The 14,853-nt window shown below is 45.4% G+C and overlaps 1 protein-coding gene and 1 non-coding gene across 3 annotated transcripts in view; one reads left to right on the top strand and one right to left on the bottom strand.

Moving 5' to 3' along the window:
• cpne7 (copine VII) overlaps positions 1–14,853 on the bottom strand; it is a 103,499-nt gene that overhangs the window by 32,545 nt on the left and 56,101 nt on the right. The gene's annotated exons all lie outside the window — the stretch shown is intronic.
• trnak-cuu (transfer RNA lysine (anticodon CUU)) lies at positions 13,107–13,178 on the top strand. The gene has a single exon. It is a non-coding gene; the product is annotated as a tRNA-Lys (tRNA).

Raw genomic sequence — 14,853 nt, 5'->3', positions numbered from 1 at the left:
TAGTGAGTTTGGGGGTAGCCCAGGAACCGCCACAGCCGGGACGCGAACCCGGGTCTCCCACACCACGGGTGACTGCGCAAACCAGTCGACTAAAGGGTCCGACCCGTTAGCCAATGGCCTAGCAAGTCTACACATCCGTGGTGTGGTGTGACGTCACATAAACTCAACGCTGAAAAACTCCACCGGTGTCACTCTTCAATACAGACGAGACAAAATGTGTAAAGCCCAAATCTTGGTCGGGCGTCCCTGGAGACACAACTGGCCATGTCTGCGGGTGGGAAGCCGGATGTGGGTATGTATCCTGGTCGCTGCACTAGCGCCTCCTCTGGTCGGTCAGGGTGCCTGTTCGGGGGGGGGGGCTGGGGGAAGTAGCATGATTATCCCACGCGCTGTGTCCCCCTGGTGAAACTCCTCACTGTCAGGTGAAAAGAAGCGGCTGGTGACTCCACATGTATGGGAGGAGGCATGTGGTAGTCTGCAGCCCTCCCCAGATCGGCAGAAGGGGTGGAGCAGAGACCGGGACGGCTCGGAAGAGTGGGGTTATTGGCCAGATACAACTGGGGAGAAAAAGGGGGGGGGAGAGACACCTGATGTAGTGAGCTGCCATCCTGGTGCCCCCAGGCTTACTGACCGTGTGCTGAGCTGTTGTGACGTCAGAGCGTTTACACAAGACATCCACGGGATTCCTCCTGTAGACTTTATCGGGGGAACCAACCCTGATAACATCTGTAGGCTACATTGTCCTTCTTAATAACTCTGTTGCCATCATGGACATTAAAGCAGCTGTCAGGTGTGCTGCGCCAAGGTAAATTCCGCCCCCCCCCCCAAAAAAAATTGTTAGCACCAGCCGCCACTTATCCCGTTAGGCCAGCTGGATGGAAAAGGCAAAATTCGACAAAACTCCCTCAAAATTACAAAAAACTTTTACACTTGCTTGATGTGGTTTTTACTCTCTTTGATGAAGTGTTTATGTGCTAGATGGAAACATATTTCTTGAATAAAAAAATTAAATGAAAATAGAATTTAATCACATGACCAGCTGTTTCTTCATCGTAACTGCTCCGTCTTTCTCATGGACATATACAATGTAGGACACGTAAAACTTCGTTCAGCGTTTTACTCACTTAAACAGATGTGACGGACAGGCACCAAGTTGATTTTTTATATTTTGTAACTTTAGAAAAGTGTTTGAAATTTACTTGACAGTTGCATGGAAACATAGCGAGTGACAACGTCACACTGATGTAGAAGCACATCTAAGTAGTGAAATGCTATAATTTAACTGCTATGCTAATCTAGCACTCCACAGGTAGAGTGTTCATTAACTCAACATCTCAGGTCATTAATTTACTGTACGTTACGTCTTATACATACGCCTATGTTACGTCTTACATGCCTGGAGAGGTGGAGGTATGCACTGGAGAGAAGAGGAAGGAAAGTCAGTAGGAGCAAGACGGAATACCTATGTGTGAATGAGAGGGAGGACAGTGGAACGGTCAGGATGCAAGGAGTGGAGGTGACGAAGGCATATGAGTTTAAATACTTGGGGTCAACTGTCCAAAGTAACGGGGAGTGCAGAAGAGAGGTGGAGAAGAGAGTGCAGGCAGGGTGGAGTGGGTGGAGAAGAGTGTCAGGAGTGATGTGTGACAGAAGGGTACCAGCAAGAGTTAAAGGAAAGGTTTACAAGATGGTAGTGAGACCAGCTATGTTGTATGGTTGGAGACAGTGGCACTGATGAAAAGACAGGAGGTGGAGCTGGAGGTGGCAGAGATGAAGATGATAAGATTTTCACTGGGAGTGATGAAGAAGGACAGGATTAGGAACCAGTATATTAGAGGGACAGCTCAGGTTGGACGGTTTGGAGACAAAGCAAGAGAGACAAGATGGAGATGGTGTGGACATGTGTGGAGGAGAGATGCTGGGTATACTGGGAGAAGGATACTGAATATGGAGCTGCCAGGGAAGAGGAGAAGAGGAAGGCCAAACAGGAGGTTTATGGAGGTGGTGAGGGAGGACATGCAGGTGGCTGGTGTGACAGAGGAAGATGCAGAGGACAGGAAGAGATGGAAACGGATGATCCACTGTGGCGACCCCTAACGGGAGCAGCCGAAAGTAGTAGTAGTAGTAGTAGCAGTAGTAGTAGTTACGTCTTATACGTGGTGTTACATACAGCACTGAAAAAAATCCCAGACAAAATGCCTTTTTGTTTTATCACCAGTAACGTGTACTGGATAAGTCATTTACATTAAAACGTGTTGACTGTATTTCTCTGTGGTCTGTATAGCTGTACTGGCCTTGCCGGAGCTGTTGCAGCTTGTTCTGACTCACATCAGTGGTTCTCTGCCTGCAGACAGCTTTGTTTGATAGCAGGCTTTGTTATCAGGACATTCATTTCATGCTGTTATGACAGAAGGAAAAAAACAGACTAATTTGCTGGCACAGTGTAATCAAAAATAACATCTTCAGCTCAGCGGCGTCTTAGTTTGAGGCACAGATGTTTGAAATTATCTGTTTAATTTGTTTACTACTGATACGACGGGGAGGACAGACTGATGAGCATCACATTTAGAACTGCTTGAGAACACTCAAGTAATGATGAAAACTACTTCTTTTTCTTCTTCTTCTAATTATTATTATTATTATTGTTTTTGTTGTTAATAATATTACAAGAGAGTCTCTGTAACAAAGAGCATGGATCAGCTGAAACGGTTGGTCTTTCTTGCTCCCCTGGGCAGATTAGACAGTCTTTGCTTTGTTTCTAATGGACGCTTCTTTCAGAGGAGGAGGATTAAACCACTCTAATCTCATGAAGCAGAAAGGGGAAAGGGTTTGTCATTTCCCACAACTTTACAGGAAATGATTAAAACTGGCTAAAAATGGCTAATGCAGATTTAAATGAACCACACAGGACACGGATATTGTACAGAAAATATCAGATTAACCCCCAGGAGTCACAGAACTGGAGCTGAGCAAAAGTGGACAAGACCTGAACAGGAACACATTTCCTTCTAGAGCACAGAAAGACTGTGTTCTTATGCGAGTGCTGCATTGACTTATTGGGTCTTTGTTTGCCTGATCATTTCTCATTATGCCGGGAAGACACAGAAAAGCAGAGCAGCTATAAATCATCCTCTGTAAAACAGGTTAATGGGTTTTTGAGTCATTTCTTAACATACACACACTGATATACAAACAGCACAATACATGATACGAACACAACAGCGTCCATCAACCTTCCAAAAACTGACTTCTTTAAGAAGAAGAAGAAGAAGATATCCTTGTCACTGTGGTTTCAGTAGGAGTCAGATTCAATGAGCGAAACCCAAACGCATGTCATAATTACGAACAAGCTTATTGCTTTCAGATCAGCTTCATTATATTTCCTTTGCCGAAAGTCATTATCTGTCCACGTTCACAACAAAACCATCTTTCTTCTTTCATTAACTACAATACAATACAAACAACTTTATTAATTCCACTATGGGCAATTTGCTGACTCCATCAGTGTACATAATAAAAAGTAAGGGTGAAAGGACATCCTTGTGGTGAGCCTGTGGACATAGCTACAGAGTCTGGGAGACACGTACAGACACCTTCTGCTCTCTGCCAGTGAAGTCCAAGAGCCATAACACAAGCTGGTGAGGCAAATGAAAACCACGTAGCAACCTGTCTATTAAAAGATGTGGCTGCATCATATTGAATGCAGATGAAAAGTCAGCAAACAAAAGCCTGGTATGGGCTTGCGGCTTTTCCAAGTGCTTATACAGGTTATTAAGTATAAAAAGTTTTGCATCCTCCACACCTCTCCCTGCCTAGGGAGCAAATTGCAGTGGATCAGATTTTCCACCCACAGTTAACAAAACAAGTTTTTAACAAATTTCTCAAAGATGTTCATTATTAATTATGTTAGTGCGACTGGTCTAAACTCATGAAGTTGCCTATACTAGGACTGGTGTTCTTGGAGACAGGTATCACAGTAGGATTGGTGTTCTTAGGGACAGGTATCACAGTAGGATTGGTGTTCCTGGGGACAGGTATCACAGTAGGATTGGTGTTCCTGGGGACAGGTATCACAGTAGGATTGGTGTTCCTGGGGACAGGTATCACAGTAGGACTGGTGTTCTTGGGGACAGGTATCACAGTAGGACTGGTGTTCTTGGGGACAGGTATCACAGTAGGACTGGTGTTCTTAGGGACAGGTATCACAGTAGGATTGGTGTTCCTGGGGACAGGTATCACAGTAGGATTGGTGTTCCTGGGGACAGGTATCACAGTAGGATTGGTGTTCCTGAGGACAGGTATCACAGTAGGATTGGTGTTCCTGGGGACAGGTATCACAGTAGGATTGGTGTTCCTGGGGACAGGTATCACAGTAGGATTGGTGTTCCTGGGGACAGGTATCACAGTAGGATTGGTGTTCCTGGGGACAGGTATCACAGTAGGACTGGTGTTCCTGGGGACAGGTATCACAGTAGGACTGGTGTTCCTGGGGACAGGTATCACAGTAGGACTGGTGTTCTTGGGGACAGGTATCACAGTAGGACTGGTGTTCTTGGGGACAGGTATCACAGTAGATTTCCAGATAGCAGGGATTTGGTTACAGTCAAGTGCCATCGGAGGCTACGGTGGAGGACACCGCTATGCTGGTCAGCACAGTATCACAATGTGTGGCCACAAATGTGATCTGGACCAGGGGCCTTCCTGATGTTTAGCTGTTTTAAAAGATCTCCAACACATTCCCGACTGATGACAATATCACAGTCAGAACAGAGCAACTCTCTAATGAGAGAGATGTTTTCAGAAAAGCCGTGTTTCTCAAAGCAGAAATAAAAGTGGTTAATAAAGTTGGGAGATCGTATCATTTATTCCTTAAATTTTAAGAGGTTTCCTGTCACTGTCACTGATTCTCTGAGTGATTGAAGACATTTAATTCTCCTCCAAGCTGCCTGCAGATCATTCCTTAATTCTTTGGTAATTGCCTTCTTTTCCTGGCTATTTCAAGCATAAAAAATGTTAAGTAACTTTCAGCATCCCAGCCAGTTGTCAGTACTGGCACACAACTTTTAGTTTAGAGACCCCAAAATGACAAAACTGCATTTCTAAAGAGTTAAAATAAATCAAATAACCTAAAAAAAACACATAAAATAACATTTTATGTGTTTAACTCTGATGTTTGTATATCCAAAGCATCTTAGAATGTGTGACCACACAGCAGTTCAGCATCTTGCTTAAAGGATCATTTGTTTTTTTACAACCTGGGTCTTATTTTCATATTTTTTTCCATCGTTCCTATCAGCTATAATCTCATTTTACACACCGGCTTCATTTTGTAGATCTTGAACATGAGACCACCACTGCCTGCCTGCGACTTACAAGAAAAAAAGAAAAGAATGAAGTAAGGACTTTCTCAACTTTACCAACAACCAAGTCAGGCATATATTACACCCACTCTATGGAAACATAAAAGAACCACCACAAGCACAAGAAACTCAATATGCAGAGACAATATGCAGAGACACCAAAACCAAAAAAAGTACTCACAGCAGCCATTGCCCCCCCCCCCAACTAAAAACAGTCAAGACGGCAAAGACAAAGCAACACCAAGAACACAAACTGTCTTACTGAATGCAAACAAGCCTTGTGTTTATTGCAAAGGAGAGCAACACAGCCTCACGTACTGCAGAAAACTTAAGAGCAAGCCACACAAAGTAAAGATTGACTTCTTGAGATTGAAAAGGACTGTATTCTGCATGTTTGAAACATGGTCACATGAGTAGCAGCTGTAAATAGAAAGTTCAATTTCAAGAATGCTCTCGACTGCATCCCACACTGCTGCACATGAATGCTAAAAACACGAGAGAGGAAACAGCAAAAGAAAGTTGTGAACAACAATCTGTATCAAGTTCCCTTGTACAAATGATGGAAACTTTTGGTATCACTGAGGCCAGTAAGTAAGATTGTGCTATTTTAATCACTCAAGTTATATGACGATGTATGCAATCTTGAGTCCTGGTAGCTCTGCTACTTTCACTACAGAGTTACCGATAAACCAACTTAGCATGAGTGGACGCAATACAAGCATCTTGTTGTGAACAATGGGAAATGAATCTGTCGTGAACACTTGCATTGTGACCAGACCAGAAAGCAGTAGCCTGGATGGCAACCAGTTTATCAAACTTTCAGAGGTGTTTCCACAGAAAACTGTCCCTTTAACCAAAGATAATGTCCCCGCCAAGAGGATGTTAACAGTTGGTCTCACCTAAAGGAGGTGAAGCTTCCCACTATCCAAGCAGAGGTTGGATTACTCATAGGAGCAAATGTTCCCAAGGCGATGGAGCCAATACAAGTGGTCAGCAGCGTGGATAATGGACCATACACCATGAGAACAATATTAGGCTGGAAGATAAATGGATCACTCAGGGGTGGAAGCAATATAATGGAGACAAAAAAATTGAAAGAAGTCATTGCAAATCGAATCTCAGTAGCCAAGCCAGAAGAGCTCTGGCAACTGCAGTTCAACTAGGACTTTTCTGATGCTGGATAAAACGAGGACATCAAAATGTCTAAGGATGATCACCAGTTTGTTAACATGGTGTCCCAATCCTAAAAACTTGCGGATGGTCATTACACTGTTTGCCTTCCGGTGAGGAACAAGTCATTGTGTAGGCCAAACAACACATCAGTCACCAAGCAACGTGTGCTGAACTTACGGAAAAGATTCTCCAGAAATGTCAAGTTTTATGCAGGACATCTTGTATTCATGGATGACATCCTCAAGAAACGCTACACGGTGAAGCTTGACAGTGCTGAACACGAGCCAGCTGTGGGAGGAACATGGTATCTGTCTCACCATGGAGTCAGACAGCCAGTCAAGCAAAACTGCATGTTGTCTTTGACTGTGGAGCAGCAAGCTTTCGATGAATGTTGCCGAACCAACAGCTCCTGCAAGGACTGGACCTAACAAGCTCGCTAGTCGGGGCCTCATGAGGATCCAACAAGAGACCGTGGCAGTTTTGGCCAGTGTGGAGGCCATATAACACCAGCTCAGAGTTAGCAATGAAGACACGGATCTCTTTAGGTTTCACTCGCGGCCTGAGGTGAATTACGAGCAGGAGCTTGTTGAACACAAGATGTTGGTCCACATCTTTGGGGCAATATCATCGCCACGTGTTGGAACCTTTGCACTTCAGAAATGTGCAACAGATTTGAGGATGAATTTGCTCAAGAAGCTGCCAAAATGATCATAGTTTTTTTTATGTAGACGACTATCTTGATGAAAGGTGTATTTCGACTAACAAAATGGTCAAGCAACAACCGGAATTTGCTCAGTGCAATTCCTGAACAGGAAAGAGCGCAAGGGTTTCAGTGTGTCAGTTGCGCATGTAAATGTAACTAAAATGGAAGAAGTCTCTGTCTAGTCTGTCTGTATGTATGTCTATCCTTCGATTTTTCTCGACAACCGTTCATCTGATCGACTTCATACTTGGCGAGTGTTGCTTAGGACCCCAAAAAGTGCAGTGTCAAGTGTGAAGTTGTTTGGATGAGCAGTTCTTGAGAAAGCTGCAAGCAGTAAAGTTTTCAGCAAAATTGGTCATAAAACTGATTTGTTGCTTCTGCTTCTTCATTTCCTGTGGAGTAAAGGGGAGGAAGCACAAACAGCGCCACTGTGCCATTACAACCCACACTGTGGTCAGACAGGGGATTACACCCGTAGTCCTTAAGAGTGTCGCGAGTGTGAAGTTGTTTGGATGAGCTGTTCTCTTGAGAAAGCTGCAAGCAGCAATACCGGAGGCCAAGCAACTGGCCCGTTCCGAACAGGCACGTTTTGAATGGGCACTGCACTAATTTGGAAAAATGATTAGAAATAAAACAATTTATGGATTTCTAATGCCCCCCTTTTGATATTTCTATTCAACGCTTTACTCTAGTGGCTCAATAATGTAATGTTTTTTGAGTAGAAATATCTTCATCTGGGGGCTTTTTAAGCAAATATTGATATATACGATTAATTGTTTTTAAAATTTTGAATCGGTTGACAGCCTTGCAATACACTCAACATAGTATGTACAACATCAGCTCCCTCATCATTCACACAAATACATTACACACCCAAGCAAGCAGGATGGACACACACGCGTGCGTGCATGTGCACACATCTGTTTAGGTCACTTCTGGAGACATTACATAGACTTACATTCACTCCCTAGCTCCTAACCCTAACCTCAACCATCAGAACTACATGCCCAACCGTAACCCTCACCCCGACCTGAACCAAACTTTAACCACCGACCCAAAAATCAGCTTTTACCCCAACCTGAACCTAACTTTAACCACTGACCCAAAAATCAGCTTTTACCCATCAGGGACACAGCTGTTATCCCCAATTCATCTCCGCTTTGATAGAAAACCTGGTACTTACACACACACACACACACACACACACACACACACACACACACACACACACACACACACAGTGCATGAACATATAAAACAGGGATTGTTTTTCTGGATTACAGAAACCAGAGGAGGGCTAATGCTTCGAGATGAGACACATGGTTGTCTTGCAGCACAATGCTGTTTTCTTTAGAGCTTAACCAGTTCTTAAAATGAACTGAATAAAAGAAATGGCTCTTGTTCCAGATTTGCTCTGAAGTGAGATATATGGATTTAAGTTCATTCTTCTTTCTCTCTAGAAAGAGGGCTGCCCTCGGTCTTTATGTCAGACTGAGAAATCTGTCTACACTTTACTAAAGGTTGACCTGAGCAGTTCCACAAAGTGATCTGAAGAGGAAATTCCTTGCAACAACAGCAACAACTTAGTTTTGTTTCGTGCCTTTCAAGGTACTCAAGAACACTTTACACTAGATAAGAACAACAAAAAAATTTAATTAAAAATCAAGACTACAGACCATAGGCCTTAGTAAAAAGGTAGGTTTTCAGTAGTCTTTTAAAATTCTCCGAAGAAGCAGCAAGTCCGCAGGCTGGTGTGGAGGGTGGAAAGCAGGCCCGTGTCTGCAGACTGCAGATTCCAGGATGGAATATAGGGCAGGAGGAGGTCTGGTAGGTACTGGGGGGTAAGGGCATGGAGGGACTTATAGATGAGGAGGAGGATTTCATAAGAAATGCGGGATTTGACCGGGAGCCAGTGAAGGTGGACGAGGGTGAGAGTGATGTGTTGCCAGGGCTTGGTGTGGGTGAGCACCCTGGCAGCTGAATTCTGCACATACCCAAGACTGTCTGGGGTTTTGTTTTTTTTGTTTTTTTTGATTTTTTCCCCCTTTTTCTCCCCAATTGCACCTGGCCCATCACTCCGCTCTCTGAGCCATCCCGGTCTCTGCTCCACCCCCTCTGCTGATCCGGGGAGGGCTGCAGACTACCACATGCCTCCTCCCATACATGTGGAGTCGCCAGCCGCTTCTTTTCACCTGACAGTGAGGAGTTTCACCAGGGGGACGTAGCGCGTGGGAGGATCACGCTACTCCCCCCAGTCGCCCTGACTGACCAGAGGAGGCGATAGTACAGCGACCAGGTCGCATATGCACATTTGGTTTCCCACCCGCAGACACAGCCAATTGTGTCTGTAGGGACGTCCAACCAAGTAACGCGGGGATTCAAACCAGTGATCCCTGTGTTGTTAGGCAACGGAATAGACCGCCACACTACAGCTTTTGTATTTTTAATAAGCTTGACATAAACAAAGCTAGTTAGCTGTAGGCTGCACAGCACCTGACAGACCTCAGAGGTAGTGAGGACAGATGCCTCTCATGCAATGCAGCTGCATGAGTGACAGAAGCCACGTGTGAGCCTTCTCATTAGGCTAACTGACAGAACGGCCGTCTCCGTCACATGTATTTTGCTGTGAGGCACTTTGTGGTGTTTATTTCCCAGCTTCCTCATCACATGAAGTGAGCGATGCATTCGGTGAGATGTGCCTGGCGTATTAAAAGCCCTCTCAGCGGGGCAATCAAGCCTCTGCCCACACAGCCCAAAGCCAGCTCCTCTCGCTCTGTAATGCACTCCCCTGCAAAGGCTGTAAAATCCCACGTCACCTGACACTCACTACCACAGGCTTGATTGCCCACAACCTGCACCTTAATAACAGCGCTGGCTTATGAGGGAAGGATGGCCACACGCTCACCGTTTACCCAGCGGCGTGCACGTGTGTTCAAGACTCTCGTATATCGCTGTAAACACCAAAACGGTGCCGCTGGGACACACGGGCCAGCTGCTGATCAGTTTTGAGTTTTTCATGAGTTTTTCATCGATTCTTGTGTGCTCTGATTCAGCAGACAGCGCCTCTCTGAGAGCCAACGGATTGATCTGCATAAATCAGGCGCTGGAGTTAATCCTCATGTGGATTACTTTCAACACAGATGAGGGGATCTTCTCAGAAACGCACCAAATTAAAAATAATTTACCTCTAATTAACAAGTTTACACAAGGCTGCTTCCAGTAACTCTGGTGTATAATGTACCAGACAAACACTGACTCACTCACACGAAATGAAATGACTCCTTCTATGGCACTGTCTTAGTCTGAGGATGCAAAGCGGTTTTATGTGAAATTATTTCACATTGCAGAATGGCTCACTCCAGTGGGATTCAAACCCTTAACTTTTGGAACTATCAGTACAATGCTCAAGGTGATGATTTGTTTTTTTGGGGTGGGGGTTCCCCCTTTTTTCCCCCCAATTGCATCCAGCCAATTCCCCCACTCTTCCGAGCCGTCCCGGTCCCTGCTCCACCCCCTCTGCCGATCCGGTGAGGGCTGCAGACTACCACATGTCTCCTCCCATACATGTGGAGTCACCAGCCGCTTCTTTTCACCTGACAGTGAGGAGTTTCACCAGGGGGACGTAGCGCATGAGAGGATCACGCTATTCCCCCAGTTCCCCCTCCCCCCCGAACAGGCGCCCTGACCGACCGGAGGAGGCGTTAGTGCAGCAACCAGGACACATACCCACATCCGGCTCCCCACCCGCAGACACGGCCAATTGTGTCTGTAGGGACACCCGACTAAGCCGGCGGTAACACGGGGATTCAAACTGGCGATCCCCGTGTTGGTAGGCAACGATATAGACCACCACGCTACCCAGATGCCAAGGTGTTGATTTTTAAATGACCCAAACTAAAAACAAAGAAAGGTATCATGATGATTAATTCTATTTCTACACCTGCAGGAGTTGAATGATGCTGCATTCGAGTAACGTCCCTCTTTTCTTCATCAAGACAATGACTCATCAGGCCGACAACCAAGAGCTGCCAATCATTTTTCTCCAAACCTGACTGGTTTTACACCCTGCCACTGCCTCCGGACACCCCGCCCGTTTCAGGCCTCTGCGTCTGAAGACCGGCTTAATGACTTCCACTTGACCCTGAAGGGGACAGTAGATCATCAGTTCATCCACGCCAGACAGCAGATGCACCCACCAATGCTGCAGGGAGCAGTGAGACTTGGAAATCTGTCGGGAAGCTACAAATTCCTGTCGTTAGTGTCAATGCTGACAGCCTGTGTGCTGCTAATACTGTCTCACAGCCTCAAACTTGTCTTCCATCAAATGACGGGATTATAGCCACCAAACAAGTGTCTTTTAACTTGGACAACATGTCTCTCTGATTTAATATTGTGTTAAAGGTTGTAGCTTGATAAATAACTACTGTCCAAGCTAGCAACTGAGTAGCCAACCACACAAGCACACATGCTGTATCCATCTGATTTAGGATTAAAATTTTTAGGATTAACGTTTCCACCTTAAAAGCATAAAACCATTGAATCAAGTTACCTTTACAAAGTTACTAATAGTAATTACATGTCAAACAAATATTGGACAGTAAAATAGAACCCAACCACTGAGGATGCACAAGCCAGTTTATTCTTAGTGCCGGTCCCAAGCCCGGATAAGCCTGATGCAACCCTCCCGGGTTGCGTCAGGCAGGGCATCTGGCGTAAAATCTTTGCCAAGTCAAATATGTGGATCATAAATCAGATTTCCATACCGGATCGGTCGAGGCCCGGGTTACCAATGACCGCCGCTGGTACTGTTGGCCCGCAAGGTGCCAGTGGAAACCATGCTACTGTTGGGCGAATGAGAAGGAGAGGGGGAAGGCATGTCCAGAGGCAGCAGGAGAGGAGGAAGGGTAGGAGTGTGGAGGTGAGAATCAGAACTTTGAATGTTGGCACTATGACTGGTAAAAGGAGAGAGCTGGCTGATATGATGGAGAGAAGAAAGGTAGATATACTGTGTGTGCAAGAGACCAGGTGGAAGGGGAGTAAGGCCAGGAGCACTGGAGGTGGATTCAAACTCTTCTACCATGGTGTGGATGGGAGGAGAAATGGGGTAGAGGTAATGAACCTATCACTAAGCCCCATCCCCCTTAGTTACTGTTGCTAACTCGGACAAGCTACCCAGGCTGACTAGAGAGTTTCAATGGAAGCTACCGGTGTCAAAACTATATCCCAAGAGGCTATACATAACTTTTGGAGACAGAAGGACCTGATTTCATCTAGAAGCCATCAAAAAGGACTTCACTATGCTATGGAGGGATATGTACAACATTGAAAACTAGATATGGTGGGTGACAAGCTTAAATTGGAGGCGAGAGTTTACAGATCACAATACGATTGCAGATAACCTCATCCAGGACCAGCATTGTTCGTGCACCGCAGGGTAAGATAAATTAATTTACCTTCAATTAAGTATATTAGACACAATCTTGCCTTACCTTAGAACAAATGTAGACATCCTTGTTTATCTTCGTTACGTTGAATTGACTGTGTGGTCTGCCACACAGCTTAATCCACCGGAGACATTTGGCTCTGTCCCGTTTTGGTTTGGGAAATGGGATAAAATATACCCCTTGCCTATCCTCTCAGGATACCTCATATCAGTGTTGCATGTACCCCATGCACATCGTTTGACCATTTTTGTTCAACTTATATCCATAAAACATCACAAAAACCACGACTTCTGATGCAAACCTGATGCTGCTTAATGGAGTTGTTAGCTCTAGATGTCCGGGTGAGCTCCCGCCTGCATCTGGTACTACACTGCCATTGGCTCATCTGCATTTGATGGGCGGGACTGAGCGATAGGTCAATTTACTGCCCGGGTAGCTCAGTCGGTAGAGCATGAGACTCTTAATCTCAGGGTCGTGGTTCGAGCCCCACGTTGGGCACTGAATGTTTTTAATTAGTTTACACACAAACACACACACACAGACGTAGCTTGGTATACACAAATACACACCCAACTACACACATATCCACTTTATTAAGGCTGAGCCTACACACACACACACACACACACACACACACGCCATCTTACATACACCGGACACTATTCATTATTATTACTGCTTTTTTGTTCTGTTTTGTTATTTTATTACTATTGTTGCTGCGCTGTTGAGGAGCCGAAACACAAGAATTTTACTCTCTTGTACTTGTACAATGAGACGTAACAATAAAGGATCTTGAATTCTGAAGGAAGAGTACGTCAAGAGTGTGCTGGAGGTGAAGAGAGTGTCGGACAGAGGGACTGAGTTGGGAAGGATGCGCAACAAGTTAGGGTGATGAAGGATAGAGATGGAAATGTGCTGACAAGCGAGGAGAGTGTGCTGAGAAGGTGGAAGGAGTACTTTGAGGGGCTGATGAATGAAGAAAATGAGGGAGAGAGAAGGTTGGATGATGTGGGGATGGTGAATCAGGAAGTGCAGTGGATTAACAAGGGGGAAGTGAGGGCAGCTATGAACAGGATGAAGAGTGGAAAGATAGTTGGTCCTGATGACATACCTGTGGAGGCATGGAGATGTTTAGGAGAGATGGCAGTGGAGTTTTTAACTAGATTGTTTAACACAATCTTGGAAAGTGAGGATGGCTGAGGGGTGGAGAGGAAGCATACTGGTACCGATTTTCAAGAATAAGCATGACATCCAGAACTGTAGCAGCATGAAGATTTGGGAAAGAGTAATAGAAGCTAGGTTAAGAGGAGAGGTGATGATCAGCAGCAGCAGTATGGTTTCATGCCAGGAAAGAGCACCACAGATGTGATGTTTGCTTTGAGAGTGTTGATGGAGAAGTATAGAGAAGGCCAGAAGGAGGTACATTGTGTCTTTGTGGATTTAGAGAAAGCATATGACAGGGTGCCGAGAGAGGAGGTGTGGTATTGTATGAGGAAGTCAGGAGTGGCAGAGAATTATGTAGGATTGGTGCAGGATATGTATGAGGGAAGTGTGACAGTGGTGAGGTGTGCAGTTGGAATGACAGATGGGTTCAAGGTGGAGGTGGGATTACATCAAGGATCGGCTCTGAGCCCTTTCTTCTTTGTAATGGTGATGGACAGGTTGACGGACGAGATCAGGCAGGAGTCTCCATGGACGATGATGTTTGCAGATGACATTGTGATCTGTAGCGATAGTAGGGTGCAGGTTGAGGAAAGCCTTGAGAGGTGGAGGTATGCACTGGAGAGAAGAGGAATGAAAGTCAGTAGGAGCAAGACGGAATACATATGCATGAACAAGAGGGAGGACAGTGGAATGGTGAGGATGCAAGGAGTGGCGGAGACAAAGGCATATGAGTTTAAATACTTGGGGTCAACTGTCCAAAGTAACGGGGAGCGCAGGAGAGAGGTGAAGAAGAGAGTGCAGGCAGGGTGGAGTGGGTGGAGAAGAGTGTCAGGAGTGATGTGTGACAGAATGGTACCAGCAAGAGTTAAAGGGAAGGTTTACAAGATGGTAGTGAGACCAGCTATGTTATATGGTCTGGAGACAGTGGCACTGATTAAAAGACAGGAGGTGGAGGTGGCAGAGGTGAAGATGATAAGATTTTCATTGGGAGTGATGAAGAAGGACAGGA

The sequence above is a fragment of the Lampris incognitus genome, chromosome 4 (assembly GCF_029633865.1).
Source record: "Lampris incognitus isolate fLamInc1 chromosome 4, fLamInc1.hap2, whole genome shotgun sequence".
Taxonomy (NCBI): Eukaryota; Metazoa; Chordata; class Actinopteri; order Lampriformes; family Lampridae; genus Lampris; species Lampris incognitus.
The sequence above is the reverse complement of the archived record's forward strand: the minus strand, read 5'-3'. Positions and strand labels throughout refer to the sequence as shown.